This window comes from Heloderma suspectum, chromosome 5, assembly GCF_057233095.1.
Source record: "Heloderma suspectum isolate Gila_16-S chromosome 5, 16-S_ref, whole genome shotgun sequence".
In the NCBI taxonomy this organism is placed as follows: domain Eukaryota; kingdom Metazoa; phylum Chordata; class Lepidosauria; order Squamata; family Helodermatidae; genus Heloderma; species Heloderma suspectum.
The window spans coordinates 195020568-195035721 of record NC_139462.1 but is presented as its reverse complement, the minus strand read 5'-3'; the positions used below and the strand labels follow the sequence as shown (position 1 = coordinate 195035721).

The following is a 15154-nucleotide window of genomic DNA, read 5'->3' as shown; positions in this document are numbered from 1 at the left end:
CATCTTTTGTTGAATGCCTAACCTCAGCTATGTATATTATCATTTTAATGGATAATATTTTAATTTAAGGATCTTAGTTAACAGAGCATGTTAGATATTGGTAGTATTAAGGTTCTTATCATGCACAATTCATCTTGTATGATGGCTTCTGAATTTGGGATACCAAAGATGGGATTTTCCTTTCTCTATGTCCACTGTATGAGTAATACTAAGATAGCAGCAGATTCCCAGTAAACAATCTTTTTGGTCTGCCAATGAGCATAAAACTGAGTATAAAAGACTGAGTTGAAGTGGGCTGCTAGTCTAGAATGACATTTGAATACATGGAGGACAATGTCTTAATGACAATGACTAAAAGGAGATGCAGAAGAAATTCTGAACCATCCCATTTCTCCCATAGACCGTTACCTCTTTTCTTTTATTTTTGGATTATTGTGTCACATGATCCCTTAGCTAGGCTTTGTCTGGGGCAGGGAGAGGAGGTGGGATCTTTGAAGGGGAGAAACTGAGATTCCCAGACAAAGCAGAGAGCTTTAGTTCTGACACATGGCCTGTAACCTACAGAGACAGCAAAACCAATGAAGGCATTGTCTTGGAGGCATAATTTACAGATTTTCAAAATTAATAAATAATTTGTAGCTTTGGTGGAGTTCTGAGGTAAAGTTTACTGTTAGTTGAAAGCCTCTGACACTATATTCCAGGACTGGTTTTATGAACAAGAGCTTTTAAAAGATTTACAACTGAAATATTGATATATCATGTACAGTGACTGAAGCAGTCCATGAAACAAAGAAAACTAAACACCCTAAGGACTGACTCAGTTCAGCTGTCTGATAACTGTGTGCAAGACCCACAGAGGTTAATGAGGAATTAAACATTCTTAGCTGCAGGGAAAATCTTGCCTTTCAGTGCTGACATATTTAGGCACCAGTTCAAACTGCATGACTTGGTTATACGAGGCTGTTGTTTCTGTCCTCACATAAAATTAAAATATAATTAAAGGTCTAATGGATGGTGGGGAGGGACAGATACAAAATTCGGAATCCTGAATTAAAATTTAAAATATCCGTTATCCTGGCACAATAAAAAAGATACTCTGTGCTGATGTGTAGGAGCTGCTGGTAAAAATCCTTCTAGTTTACAATCAGTGGATTAGATCCAGCCGTAGGGCTTCATTCAAAGTTGTGTGAGCTGACCTCTCGCACAACTGGACTTTCTCTTCCTCTCCTCCCCCTAGACTCCCCAAATCTTCTCCTGAGGGTCCCCCAACCCTCTAGAGACAATTTTTTGGGGGGTGCAGTGGGGAAGGGAAATTCATTCCACCAGTGTTGTCCTTTTCCCTGTGGATGGACACAGTTGGATACAACCCTTAGTCATACTTGTAGACCCATTGAAATCAATAAGACTTAAGTTAATCATAAGTAAAGTCCCATTGACTTCAGTGGGTCTGTTCGAAGTATAAATGTCTGGATCCAACCCAGTATCTTGTGATCCTGATTCAAGTATTGATGAGGTTAAAACAGAATTTTGGAAATGTGAACAGCTTAAAAAATGGCTATATCACTAGATGACCATACTTAATATACAGTAATGCCATGAATGAGCAATTGGATTCTCTCTTTAGTTAAAAAATTGTAACTTTATGCAGTCAAGTGATGCAGTGATACAAAGAAAACACCTAATTGTATGCTTTCTATTTGTACTAAAAGTATTTTAATCTGGCATCATGTTAGCTTTTGAAATTGTGTTTTTGTTACTTGTTCAGTTTGAAATATTGAGCTACATTGGAATTTCTTTTGGCAAACCTCTCACTTTGTAAACGTGTACCGAAAGGGAAGCATACTTAATAATTGCCTGTGCTAAAGTTTCATGCCTTTTTTAATCAACAAGACGTTAGCCACGTAATGTGCAAATTATATATAGTATTCATATGCAAAAACAAAAAACCAACCCCTGTCTGTGTGGAGCCATTATTACAGGCTAAAAATGGTGTTCTTAGGATATACCTACAACCCTCCCCACAAATCCACACAATCATTTCTAGCTGCAAGCATTCATTTTAACAAGCTTACAGCTCTTAATTAATTTTGTAAAGAATGCCATTTGATTAAGCAACCTTGTGAGAATTGCATACTGATGGTGGCAGAGGAAAGAAATGTATTTTTGTGTTTATATGATTAATTTTACTTGTCTTGGTTTTAAAAAGCACAGCTCAGAGGTGTTGCTCTTGACATGATCTCAAGATGGAAAGAAATCAGTAATTACAGGGCCAGGCATTCAGTTCTGTCCTAATTTTCCCACCAGTTTTTCATTGTTTCAGCCGCCTCCAAGACTTAAAATATTCTCATTAGGTAGCTGCAGAGGCAGCTTGCTTGCCTACTCCCTTGCTAGCTTTTCCTTTCTTTCTGTTTCTTTCTTTTTTCCCTCTGCCTTGGGAGTGACTGTGAAGATCATTTGCTGGAATGATTGGCAGGTTAGAGGATTCAATGAGATGAGTTCCTCTTAGCACAGGTCAAAAAGGCTAGTTAGCAGGAGCTGTCGAAAAATGCCAGCAGCATTCGAAATGGGAAATGTCATGACTTCGAGGCAGGGGGTGCCACCTGGAACAGAGAGCCCCCAGCTCATTAGCAAGTTACAGGATGCATGCTTAACTGGAGGGAGCGGAGGAGGAAAGATAATGCCCAGTAGGGAAAATTATTGTGAAGTGGAATTGATTTCATGTATAATTTGTTTATCACTAGAGGGGACAAATGCTGCCCATCTGACATGTGCAGAGAAGTGTGGACTGTGAATGAAGCAATTTAGCATAATCTTTAGGTTGAGCTCTGGATTTAAAGCATGCAAACTTCTTTCTTCCTAACTGTGGAAATGATCAGGTCATGTTGTATTAATTAAACCTGACATACTCTCAAATGGTTTATCTCTGCAATTGTAGCAATTCAGCAGAAACTTGTATATATGGGTTGCATTCATTATAAAGTAAGGAGGGGTAGGAATTTCTAGATGTGATTCTCCCCCCCCCTTTAGCTTCTGCTGGAAGGGGGGGGGAATCTGTCTCCATCACAGACTGAATTATAAACCAGCTCATGTTTACTTTCAGCATATAGGCAGACTGCATAAAATCAGAACGTCATTTCTGGTTTACAATATGTTATTTGACTGCCTTCAAAAAAAAATTTTTTTCAAACAACTCCATGTCTCCCAATAAAAATTATGGATTTGGGGTTTGGTAAAAGCAATTAAATCTAACTCCCTCCCTTTCTTGTAATACTAGCATCTCCTAAATTATTGCTACCCACAGTGTTCTCTAAGACTTTCTGTAGTTCTGTGAAACTGTGAAGTTTTTTTCATCTTGATTGGTTTAGTTGAACTCTAGAAGTAATGCTGTAGTCACTCATTTCCTGATTGGTATGTAAGGTAGTTGGTAATTTTTAAAAACGTTATATCGGGCCATGGAAAAATAATGCACATAGTACATACAACTATGTATGTTGTATGTACTACAGATACCACTGCTATTGCAGACAATGCAGTAGTGTTATTGACTTAAATAGGATTATAACTGGATCAATTTTCTAATCTAAACTATAACTTAAATTTAGCCTAAATAGGGGATACAAACAAACCAGCAAGCTGGATCGCTGTTGAGCTAGCTAGTTGATTTCATAACTGGTTTTCTTTTTAACATATGGGGAGTGAAATTTTGTGACTATACTGCCACAGGAAAGGAAACATTGCTGGACTTCCATCCCAGGTTCATTTTGCTTCCCCCATACGTGTACATGCGCACTCGCACGCACGCACAAAATGGAGGACAGAATAAAAGGACCTGACAGGATAGACCGAAGTAGGATTGATTCCTTTCATCCAGCAAATCAGATGGCCTGGAATGACATGTTACATTGAGCACTACCTTCATCATATGTACATAGGAAGCTTATATGAGTCAGAGTATTATTCCAGTATAACAGCAACTCTGTAGTTCTGGAGAGAGGGAAGTGTTTCTCAGGCCTGCTACTCAAGATCCTGATACCAAGATGTGGCAATGGCCACCAATTTAGATAGCGTTAAAAGGGAATTAAACAAAGTCATGGACAACATCATCAGTGACTAGTGGTCATGATGTCTATATACTACCTCCAGGAACTGAGGCAGCAGCAGGAGAGAGCTATTGCACTCAGGTCCTGCTTGTGGGCTTCCCATAGACATCAGATTGGCCACTGTGGGAAACAGGATGCTGTACTAGATAGGCCTTTGGTCTGATCCAGCCGGGCTCTCTTACATGATTATCCTTTTATTTGGAGGTGCAAGGGATTGAACCGAGGGGGGAGGGGCGGGTTTGCATGCAAAGCATGTGCTTTACCAGTGTGCTGTGGCCCTTTCTAGAATTTCTGATCTAGAAATTTCTTTATGGCATAGGGGCAACACTGAGTGAAAAATTGGCAATAGAATAATTTATAGTGATGCAGGACTTCAGTGGTATTTGAAGACACCAATAGACAGATACAGCTTTTACTTTACAATTTGTGGTGTTTGACAATAAGTGATGCCAATTCCAGGAACAAGGAAATGACACCACATACTACAAAGCATATCAGAGTTTGTTTTTCATGTTACGGTGATAAGCTATTCTACAAACATCTCCCATTAGCGAGTCACACTGTGTAGTCAGTGCTTATCTGCACTGTTCAAGCATACAATATATGATGCATGGTAAGGATGCTACTAATACAGTGGGCACAACTTTGAAAGCCCATTGGGATATATGGCTAAGTTTCATTTGTTGCCATGCCAAATGCCTGCATGGCTTGGGGAATTGCATCCTCAGGAGCCAACTGCTATCTGGAGTAGCACCACAAGAGGCCTGCCTGCCTGCCTTTCTTGCATGTCTTTCTGGCATTTTTAGCATGTTGCAGCTCGGTCTTTCTCAAAGTACCTGTGGTTCTTCTGAACAGGTACATATACAGGGAAACTTGCATCTGTACAGCACATCTTTGGGATACTCTAGAGCTAAACTCTAGATATTTTTGGCAGTAGGGGTCTATTCCGTCCGATATGACACGCATGCCTGAAGTGGTGAACCTCACATCTTCACACTCAGATTATTTTCAGCTGCCACACTAGTAGCATTATGAAGTGCTTGGTCCACTCACCAAGTGAACTAGGCTTGTAGCATTCTTTTGTACCTCTTCTCCTCTGTTTCATTGAATGTTTCTCCTTTCTTTGTAGTTTTTGCTTCCTTATGAAGTTCAAATGTTATGGTAGTGTTGGGGACCATCTGCCACTGATGGTTATGACCATTGTCTCCTCTGCCTAGGGGAGGGGCATTTGGTGGATTCTTGTGACTGCTGCCAAAAATTCAAGTCTGTGCCATACGTCGGGCTTTTCCAGTCTCTGAGTTCCCTCTCACAGGCTACTTCTGCTCTGCTCTATTCAGTGGCTTGCCAACAGTGACCTCATCAGGCTTGATAGCATCTCCATCTGTACCCTTGGTGCTGACGACAGTACCTTGTAAGTCCTCCACAGGGCCAGTCCAAGACAGTTTTCTGCCTGAGGCATAGGCATTTTGCTGCCCCTAATAATTGGCAGGACCTGGTCCTTCACTTCAGAGGCAGCAGGTCAGAAGCACTAAAGTGCTCTTGGCATGGAGACATAAAGGATAAAGCAGAGCAGCGGCGATCTCTGTTAGGACACACCTGCAGACAAACCCTGTAAGAAGCATAAGGCCAAGCTGCCACAGGCATCATCATGCTCACTCCCTCTAAGTCTGCTGGCTGTTATACCTTCCTCTCTACAAGCTCTATTCCTGTTTTGCATCATTTTAATATTTAGGCTTTGGGTATACATTGTTCTAGACCTATGTACAGCAGTTCTCGTTGAGATTTCTTGGATGGTTGTAGCCTCCCATGCATTCTAACAATGCGTCCTCCTAGTTTCATTAAAAACAGCACATACCACCAATGTTTTATTTTGGATGGATATTAGCTTGGGTAGCTTGATTTTTCCAGTATGTAAATTAGAACTGTGAGTATTTAACACTAGAATATTATTGAATGATGAAAATGAAATTCGACAATGAGGATGTTGAAGAAAAACATACTAGTCAGGAAGAGAAATACCAAGGCTGAAGCTAGCAGAAACAGGGCTAGAGAGCCATTAGCTCTCTTCAAAAGCTTGCAGACAGGTTCACTACAACCTAGTGAACATAACAGTATAGTAATTGCTGAAATCGTCCAGCTGTCTCTCTCTTCTTTTTTACTTTGAAGTAATTGTTAATCTTCCTCTCCCAAACCCTATTAGAAGATGTACATCCTAAAATGCTTATTTTGCCACCTTTAATTTTGTCATTTTTCAGGACACTTTTCACTTCAATATTTATTTATTTATTTATTTATTACATTTATATCCCGCCATTTTTCCTCTTTAAGAAACCCAAGGCGGCGTAGATAATCCTCCTCCTCTCCATTATCCTCACAACAACAACCCTGTGAGGTAGGTTGGGCTGAGAGTCTGAGACTGGCCCAAAGTCACCCAGTGAGCTTCCATGGCCGAGTGGGGACTAGAACCCGGATCTCCCGGCTCCCAGTCCAACACTCTCGCCACTACACCACACCACAATATAGAACTTGTGAATGATTTATCCTTATGAACTTGAGCCAACTGCAAGGAAATTGAGTAATGCTAAATATTACTAATATTTAAAGTTAGTGGTGGCTCCTGTCCAAGGTTCTTCAGTGTGGGTTGCTGTTGGCACCACCAAATGGTCCCAGGTCATAGTATGAAGGCACATGAGGCAGCTACCTTGCTGAAGCTAAGCAAGTCTGGGTCTGGTCAGTGCTTGGAGGGGAGACCACTGCCGTGAGTTCCACAGTGGAAGAAAAGTGGGGTATAAATGGAATGAATGAACAAACAAACAAACGTTTTCAGGGCTGCAGCCTCTCCCTGTCTCCCAGTGCAAACCAATGGAGTGACATCACTCCACTAGATTGCAGAAACAGGCTGTACAAGAAAGGACATTTAAGCTGAGGCATTTCCCAATTTTGACATGGCATTGCAGCCCTTGCCTGTCTCTAGATGCAATCCAATAAAATGATATCACTCACTTGATTCCATAGGGATACAGAAACAGGTTGTACCTACTGCTGAAGATCCATATATATTCAAGCATGTCATAGTCATGGTCAATTTATTTGTCTACTGCATTTTTCAAATATATTGTGCTCTAAGTAGTTCACAAAACATACAGTCACCATAATTATAATACAACTTTAACTAAGGACACAATCCTATGGGCTGTAGCTCAGGGGTAGAACACCTGTTTTACATACAGAAGGTCCCTGGTTCAATCCGCAGCATCTCCAGGTAGGGCAGGGAAAAGACCTGCCTGGAACCCTGGAGAGCCGCTGCCAGTCAGTGTTGACAATACTGGGCTAGATGGATCATTGGTGTGACTCAATATAAGGCAGCTCCCTATGTTCCTCTGTACTTGTAAGCTTCCAAACTCAGAGGCTTATGAGTATCCAGCGGAGAGCAGAGGGCATAGCAAAGGTGATCTTCGCCTCCGCCACACCTCCCGCTTTGCATTTCAACTAGACTGGCTTTTTTGCCTGTCTAGCTGTGGTGTCGTAGAGGGGGAGGAAAAGAGACTGAAAAGGCCTCAGGATGTGGCATAAGCTGGCCTCTCCAGTCCCCTCCCCACCCATGGGAACTCCCCTTTACCTCCTCTTCAAGGTCGCTTTTACGACCTCAGTGAGGCAGCCATCTCGGTTCTCTCCACGCTGGCTGTGAGAGGAAGGGGGTGGGGAGCATGGATTCCTGGGTCGGAGACCACTTTTTCTGACCTCAGACCCAGGAATCCAAAATATCCTATGGCCCTTCAGACTCTGTCTAGGGACCATAGGATGGCTCCCTAAATTACAGTTCATTTAAAACTTACTAAAATTTAAATAAGCACAGAACATGCCAGTAGGTCAATATCCAATAACAATAGTAACATATAATCATATTACCAATTCTCTTAATAATTCATATTTAGAGATCTTATAATTGCAGTCATAAGGTATAGAGACAGATGTGGTGTTTTAAGAATAAATTTTTGTTTTTAAACAGGAGCTGGAATGTGTAGGATTTCAACAGGAGCCTAGAAATCCTGAACATATGCGAATTTTCAGTGGAGCTTACAAGGAAATGCATAGGTCACATCTATATAGCCTGCTTAACAGTTTGCATTTTAAGATCTAGAGCAGCCTTCCCCTACCTAGTGTTGTCCAGATGTTTTAGACTTCAACTCCCATCAGCCCCAGTCAGTGGCCAGGAATGCTGGAAGTTGTAGTCTAAATGATCTGGACAGCACACAGTAGGGGAAGGCTGATCTAGAGCTTTGGCTGCAATTCTACAAATAATTGATTATACCAGGACAGGCTGGTTAATTAGGGACATTTAAGTGACTACTTAAGTGGGACATTTAAGTGGGCTCAGGCTGCCCCAAACTCCCTCCAGCTTGCTTCCTTACTCAGTAGGTGGCACTGGCTATCATCCTGTTCCTTAGTCTGTCTCAGTCTTGCCCTTGCTCGGCGATGATTTTTTTAAGGGATCCCACCAAAATAACGAACGAATCATAGGTCACCTCCGTGTGTGTGTGTGTGTGTGTGTGTGTGTATATATAAAATATATATGTAATTTGATGGTGGTCTGGGCAAGATCTGTCAGGATCTGTGCTTCGGGTTCGTGTTTTTAGGCCATGGCACTGCTGGAAAGCACAGAATCCATGATTTTCACAGTTCAGTCCATATGACATATGATTGTGATTTGATTGTGGTTTGGGAGAGATGCCATGTAAAATTGTATGTGGTGGTGTTCTTAATGTTGTTGTACAGCAGGAAGATGAGGACAAAACCAGAACTGATTGCTTCTACCATTGACTGTGGCTCTGCTTACTGTTCACTGCCTTGTCTCTGCCTTTATCAGTCCAAATGGGCACCACTCAACTACAGGAAAATATGTTTAAATTTATGCAGAATTGCAAACTTTATTTCCTGGAACAATCTCTGATTTAAGAATATAAACAACTTGGAAGGAGTTTGTATATGCAACTCAGCAAATGTCCAGATATGTGAAGGCTTCTGTGTGTGAAGGCTTCATACTGTGCTGGAGTGTCCCTTATTCATATGGGAGATGTATACTGGATCAGGACACTCTGCAGTTTGGATGGCTAGTTTCCAAGTATCAGGGCAGGATAAACTAGGGGAAATCACAACAGTTTTTACTGACGTAATTCTCATCAGTGCACAGAATTGCCATATGGATGGATATTTCTTCTTCCCGGGTTATTCTATTCAGTTTTGACAGTCACAAATGCTACATTTTTTTTTCGCCAAGTAGCTTCTTCATGGAATCTAGAAGTGAGCGTCTGCTGTGGTATGCCGTTTAGTAATCTTCAAAGTGCCTTGTAAGTGTGTGTTGGGTGGGTGGGGGGGATAGACATGTACTAACAGAATATATCACATCATGGGTACAGAGAAGTTCCTGTTCATGTCCTAGCAGATCCTGACTAGATATCGAGGTAATTGAATGTTGTCTTTCAGGTGGAAATGCTGCTGATAGTTCTCCAAATGATCCTCCAGTATATCTGAAGAACTTACTCCCTATTTAGAACCACTTTTTATTATATGTTTCTGACAATTCCAAAAGGCCTCCATTTGGTTATTTGCCATGTGCACAATAAAATTAAAAAGTTACTTTGCTCCCTGTGGGGTATGTTAATCAGTTCAGCGTGAGGATTTTCTTGTGGATGAAAACACACAGCATTTAAAATGGCCTGCCTTTAACCAGTATGATTTCTAATTAATTTAGGATTTGGAGAATAAGAGCAGGTGGATAAGAGCAATTAAGTATAAATATATCATTTAAGTATATGGCAAGTTAGTAACAATTATTCCTCAGTTATGCAATTACATTAGCTTGTATAAATATATCATTTAAGTATATGGCAAGTTAGTAACAATTATTCCTCAGTTATGCAATTACATTAGCTTGTCTCTCCCTTATCCTGTTTGTTTTCTCTGTAGTTTTATCCTGTTCATTTTCTATGATATAAAAAACAATTTATATTATAGGTCATATTTGGCAATCTCTTCTGTCCAGAGCAACGTCTCTTATGTCTTGAGCAACACTCCCTCACCCTTTCCCTCCCTTCACTCTGTCTTGTTTCTCTAAAGGTTACCAAGGAGGAGCCCAATAATAAGAAAGGGAAAGGAGTTTTTTTTTTTAAATGCTGTGGAAAAGAAAATTAAAGAAAAACTGGAATGAATGCTTCACTTGTTGGCTATTACCACAATTACCATACTTTAGAAAATATGCAGGGAATAGTTAATTATGACTAAATGAGCTCCTTTTAAAGTCCATGGCACGCCCCAGGATCCAACTGTCAGTATTGTGAAACATATTGAATTGGAAGGCTGGTCTCCCTGTCAGCCAGTAGGATGGTCTGCCTGAATAAAACAGTAAGTGAAAAGATATCTGGTTTAGAGTAGCTTCAGACAAGGGAAACACGTACAGCATTTGCATACTTTTCCTGCAAAGGGGTTTAATCCAAAGAAAGAAGGAGATTTCTGTATTGTCAGCCAGGGCTTTGTTCAGGATGAAGAGTAGAAGGAAATCTGATGAAGGGGTCTTTTTGAAAGCTTTACTCTCAGCCTTAAGGTTGTCCTAGCAAAGTTATATATTTGCAGATTGTTTACATACTATTGTCTGCTTTAAGGTCTTCTATATTCAAAAGGCTCAAAGTATTCCCTTCTGGTTGCACAAAAACAGGGGCTTTGTATAGTAAAAATGACTTGCACTCCAAAGCTGAAACAAGTTCCTTTTTACTATGTATGCAAAACACCCTCATTCTCATCAGTCAAACTCAAACAATACAAAATATTTGCAAGACTAGAAAAGCAAAACAAAAACCTCATCCCGTATCTTATAGTTTGTATAGCTTGTGCTCTAGAATTCCCTACTTACTGTACTTTACAATTTCTGTGTTTGGCAAAAAATAAATAAATCTATAAATTAAAATTAATATGTGTTGAGAAAATGCATGAGAGAATGTCATCTACTTTCCACGTTTAAAGGAACTGCAGCTACTATGTCTGCTCCAAATACTTTAGCTACAAAGACATTGCTTAGCTGCTTACTGTGTACATTAAAATAAATGTATGGACAACAAGGTCTATTTTCAAATGTTCGCGCTGTTAGACTGGACAAATAGTCCATAATCTTCACCTTCTAAGTAAATTTAGCTCCAACACTTAACTCTTATTTTCCATAGCAGTTTTGCCCATTTGAATTTATAAATGAAATAAGCTAGATTTAAAAATGGAGAAAAAGAAATGTACCAGAGAGATAGCTGTATTAGTCTTTTGCAACAAAAACAGCAAAAAGTGTTGTCACATATTTAAGACTAAGGGTGCAGCTCTGTTGGGTTGCTACCCATTAGAAGGAAGCCTTCAATCACAGAGGCTTCCAAATATACTATGCCGTGTCAGGTGGCTACTGGCAGGGTGGAAGGAGTGACAGGGGTGATTTTTGCAACCTTGGAAAGCAGGCATCGCAGTTCTTTCCATGGCGGCTGCAAGGGGACAGAGGAGGGATTGGATCTTTAAGTCTACAGCTTCAGGAGGGGGAATCTGAAAAATCCTATGGTTCCTGGGATGCTCTCCAGGGATCGTAGGATTGCACCCTAACACGTGTATTGTTGTCACAAGCTTTTGTGGTCTAGAGCTCACTACATCAGATGTCTGAAGTGTTATCCTCAGTTGAGGAAGATATACATCGGTACAGAAAAAGAAATTGCAAACAGTGGAACCAAGCAGCCATGAAATGCAAGAAGTACATGCATGTGGAGGTACCTCTAAGTGCAGAGTGTACCTTTTACATATCATGGCCACTCTTTTCAACCTTTTTTTGGCACACTATGTGTGTGTCCCAGCTGAGGATAACAATTTATGAGTATGATGAAATTGGCTCTAGTCAAGAAATGGTTGAATCCTGAAGCACCTTAAAGACTTTATCTACTGAATCAAGCTCTACTCAAGAAAGCATTGACTAGAGCTTGATTCAATAGATAAAGTCTTAAAGGTGTTACAAGATGGGTTTTGGTTTGTATTTCTATATGAAGCAAGCCTCCATACAAGAATCTGGTGTAGCGGCTGTTCTATTGACTGACATTTGAGATAAGGCTAACATTGTAGATTGTATGCTTCAGTTCTACATGTATGAGATTCCCTCTTAAAATACATCCTTATTGTTCTTGTATCTTGATACAAGATGTATAGAAGTCTGTAACTAAGGTTTTTTAAACAAACTCCTTTGGTATTAGTATTGCATATTGCATCAACTAGTATTTATATAGATTTGCCTTAGATTTATAAGTATTAAAACTTATACTGAAGTAAATGGAACAACAACCTACCTATGTACCTATACTAAGTTTTGAGGGATGTGACATATCTTTAATTGTTTCCAGGAATTAGTAATTATATTTAATATGGAGTGGTTTAAATATGGCTACAGACAGCCAGGCCAATTACATGGATATAATCTATTGATTCAGTGAGGATTTTGTGAAAGGATTCTCAAAATCTTTGTAATGATCTCCATTGTGGCTATTGTATGTTTAGAATCAGAGTGAATACCTTAACTAATAATAGCTGATTCAGGAGCCTATATTGTCCGACGGTATCAATAAAAATGCAGATAAAGGTGACTAATTTCATAGCATCTGCCTAAATTTTCAGAGATGTTTCCTGACTTAAAGGGAATACCCTCATGCAGATTAGCAGCTGGTTTAAAATTAATACATAGATAAAAAGGTGGATATGGTTGGTCCTTTAAAAAGAGGGGTAAGTGACATGGCCAGATGATCCATCTTAAAATATATGTATTAATGACTTGGAAAGCATGTAGATGGTGATGTAGTAAATGTCATAGTACCAAATGTCATAGTATTTAAATTAAGTGTAGTGTGAAGGTCAAAAAATGCAAGGTTGGTAAATGCACCATGGTGCACTTTGGGAGAGAATGGCTCTAATGTTTGATATACAATATGAGCTCCTGAATCAGCTATTACTAGTTAAGGTATTTACTCTGATTCTAAACATACAGTGGCCACAACAGAGATGACATTAAAAGCAATTGGCCTACTTAAATCAGTAAAACTTAAAAAGCATATACATTATGTTCTGGAGTCTATTTAAGATTTTGTGAAGACTTCAGCATATGGATGTAGGGTGTGGTGTTCTGTTGCTCCAGGAACAGATAGCTGATTCTCTTTCCCTCCTCTCCACCATCCCCCAAAACTGGCTCCAGTGGGCTGGGGGACCCACTAGAGAAATGTTTTAGAGGCATGAGGGACTGCAAAAGAAAGTGACTTCACCCTGTGTCAGCTGCAGTAGCTTTTGCTCCCTTGCCTTTTTTTTTTATTTGCCTTTTGAGCTTTTTAACCAGTTATTACCTACCCACACATTTTCAAGCCTTCAGAGTAGGATTCTTAGGATGTCAAGTTCTGCACTTACTACAGCATTCCGCACAGGATTCCATATAAAGGTGGATAATCCTAGGTACACATGTTCCTTGAAATATTGGGTTGATACAGAGCAATTTCTTTTGTTTGAAAACTTGGTTTCAAAAAAGTAGAACTACAATGTGAGTTTCCACTAGTATGCTGAATCTAATTGCAGGAACTTTAATTTTGATTTAGTAATACACACAAAGAACGAATGAGTCCTGTACTACCCAAAAATATTTTTTCATGGTGAATATACATTTTAGATTTTTAAAAATAAGGCACAGTGTAGCTGATAACAGTTCTGGCAGGTAAAGTGCTAAGAATATATTTACTTGATGCAAAACTGTTTAACCATGCATGGGGTTAGGGAGAGTTATGTTTTTTAATACAAAGGACTAAGCAATGTAATGCTGTCTGTAAACTACTCCCATTCATGGGAAAAGGAATTACATACAGCTCTAGGTATGACATTACAACGAATGTATGACATTACAAAGAACAGGACAAATAGGTGGAATCCTTCAGCTGTGGCCTGAACCTTAGGAACAGGTTGGGTTTTCTATTTATTTATTTATTTTATGGGGAAGGAAATTGAAGCTACTAGTTATAAATTACCCCTTGCTAGGTGAAATAAACTTTACCCCTATTTTTACTGTGAGAAGCATGTCAAAATTGGGGGGGGGGGGGATGGACTAAATATTCTTCTTTGTTCCCAAGCTTGTCAAGCACACCACTGTGTTCTCTTTCCCACCAGGAAGGTCAGACCGCTGGGGGCCATTCTATTTTCTGAAATGATCCCTACTGTCTGTCCATAGTGTCTGACAGATTGAAACAGTTGTCTGTGTCACTGTGCTTTCAATGCTTTTTAAATGCTTCACTTTCCATGAAAGACGTAAAATATGTAGGCAACAAGAGGAGAAAACGGTAAAGGAACCGTAGCCTTTCCTACATTTTTCCTACTTTTGTGCTAAGATAACCAATCAAAACCATAGTTAATTTTTTCCGTGCCCAAGATGATGATGATGATGATGATAAAAAAATAGATATGTTGCTGTCTACTAGTCTTGAGTCTTTTGAAAACTATGGTAATAAAATAATTCAATATATGCAATGTTTCAATAGTTAAAGTGAAATAGCAGGCTTCTTTTGTTCACTTACATTTCAGTTTAATATATTTTGATCTGAGATATATATAAAGCCTGAAGAAATTAGTGCTATGCTGAACCTTGAAAACTCTCCAGATAATTGAACTAATTAAACCTTTACCAACATTAACACAACTCCAGCATTCCTCGGACAGTGGTTAATTATTACAGGAACATGGCAAGCTTCAGCTAAACAGATGAAAATAAAGTCCTGTGGAATGGTTATTGAGTTTATTCTTTATTCATCTTTTGATAAGGTTTAATTAAAACTGCCTCTCTCCATTGTGATGAGAATGAATGTGCTTGTTTTCTTAGTGAAAGCCAAATTATTCACTTCAGCTATGGTTCAGCAATCAAAGCTGCCTCAAAGTTTTGGGTTATACTGTAGCTGTGGAGATATAATTGCTGAAACTCTGTCTATGAAGGCTTTATTATTTTCTTGTTTCTTTTTTTTTTT

The 15154-nt window shown here is 39.5% G+C and overlaps 1 protein-coding gene and 1 long non-coding RNA gene across 3 annotated transcripts in view; one reads left to right on the top strand and one right to left on the bottom strand.

The window, feature by feature from the left end:
- Window positions 1-15154, top strand: part of CDK14 (cyclin dependent kinase 14) — a 389160-nt gene that overhangs the window by 337539 nt on the left and 36467 nt on the right. The gene's annotated exons all lie outside the window — the stretch shown is intronic.
- LOC146345014 (uncharacterized) overlaps window positions 1-15154 on the bottom strand; it is a 48232-nt gene that overhangs the window by 3730 nt on the left and 29348 nt on the right. The window lies entirely within an intron of this gene.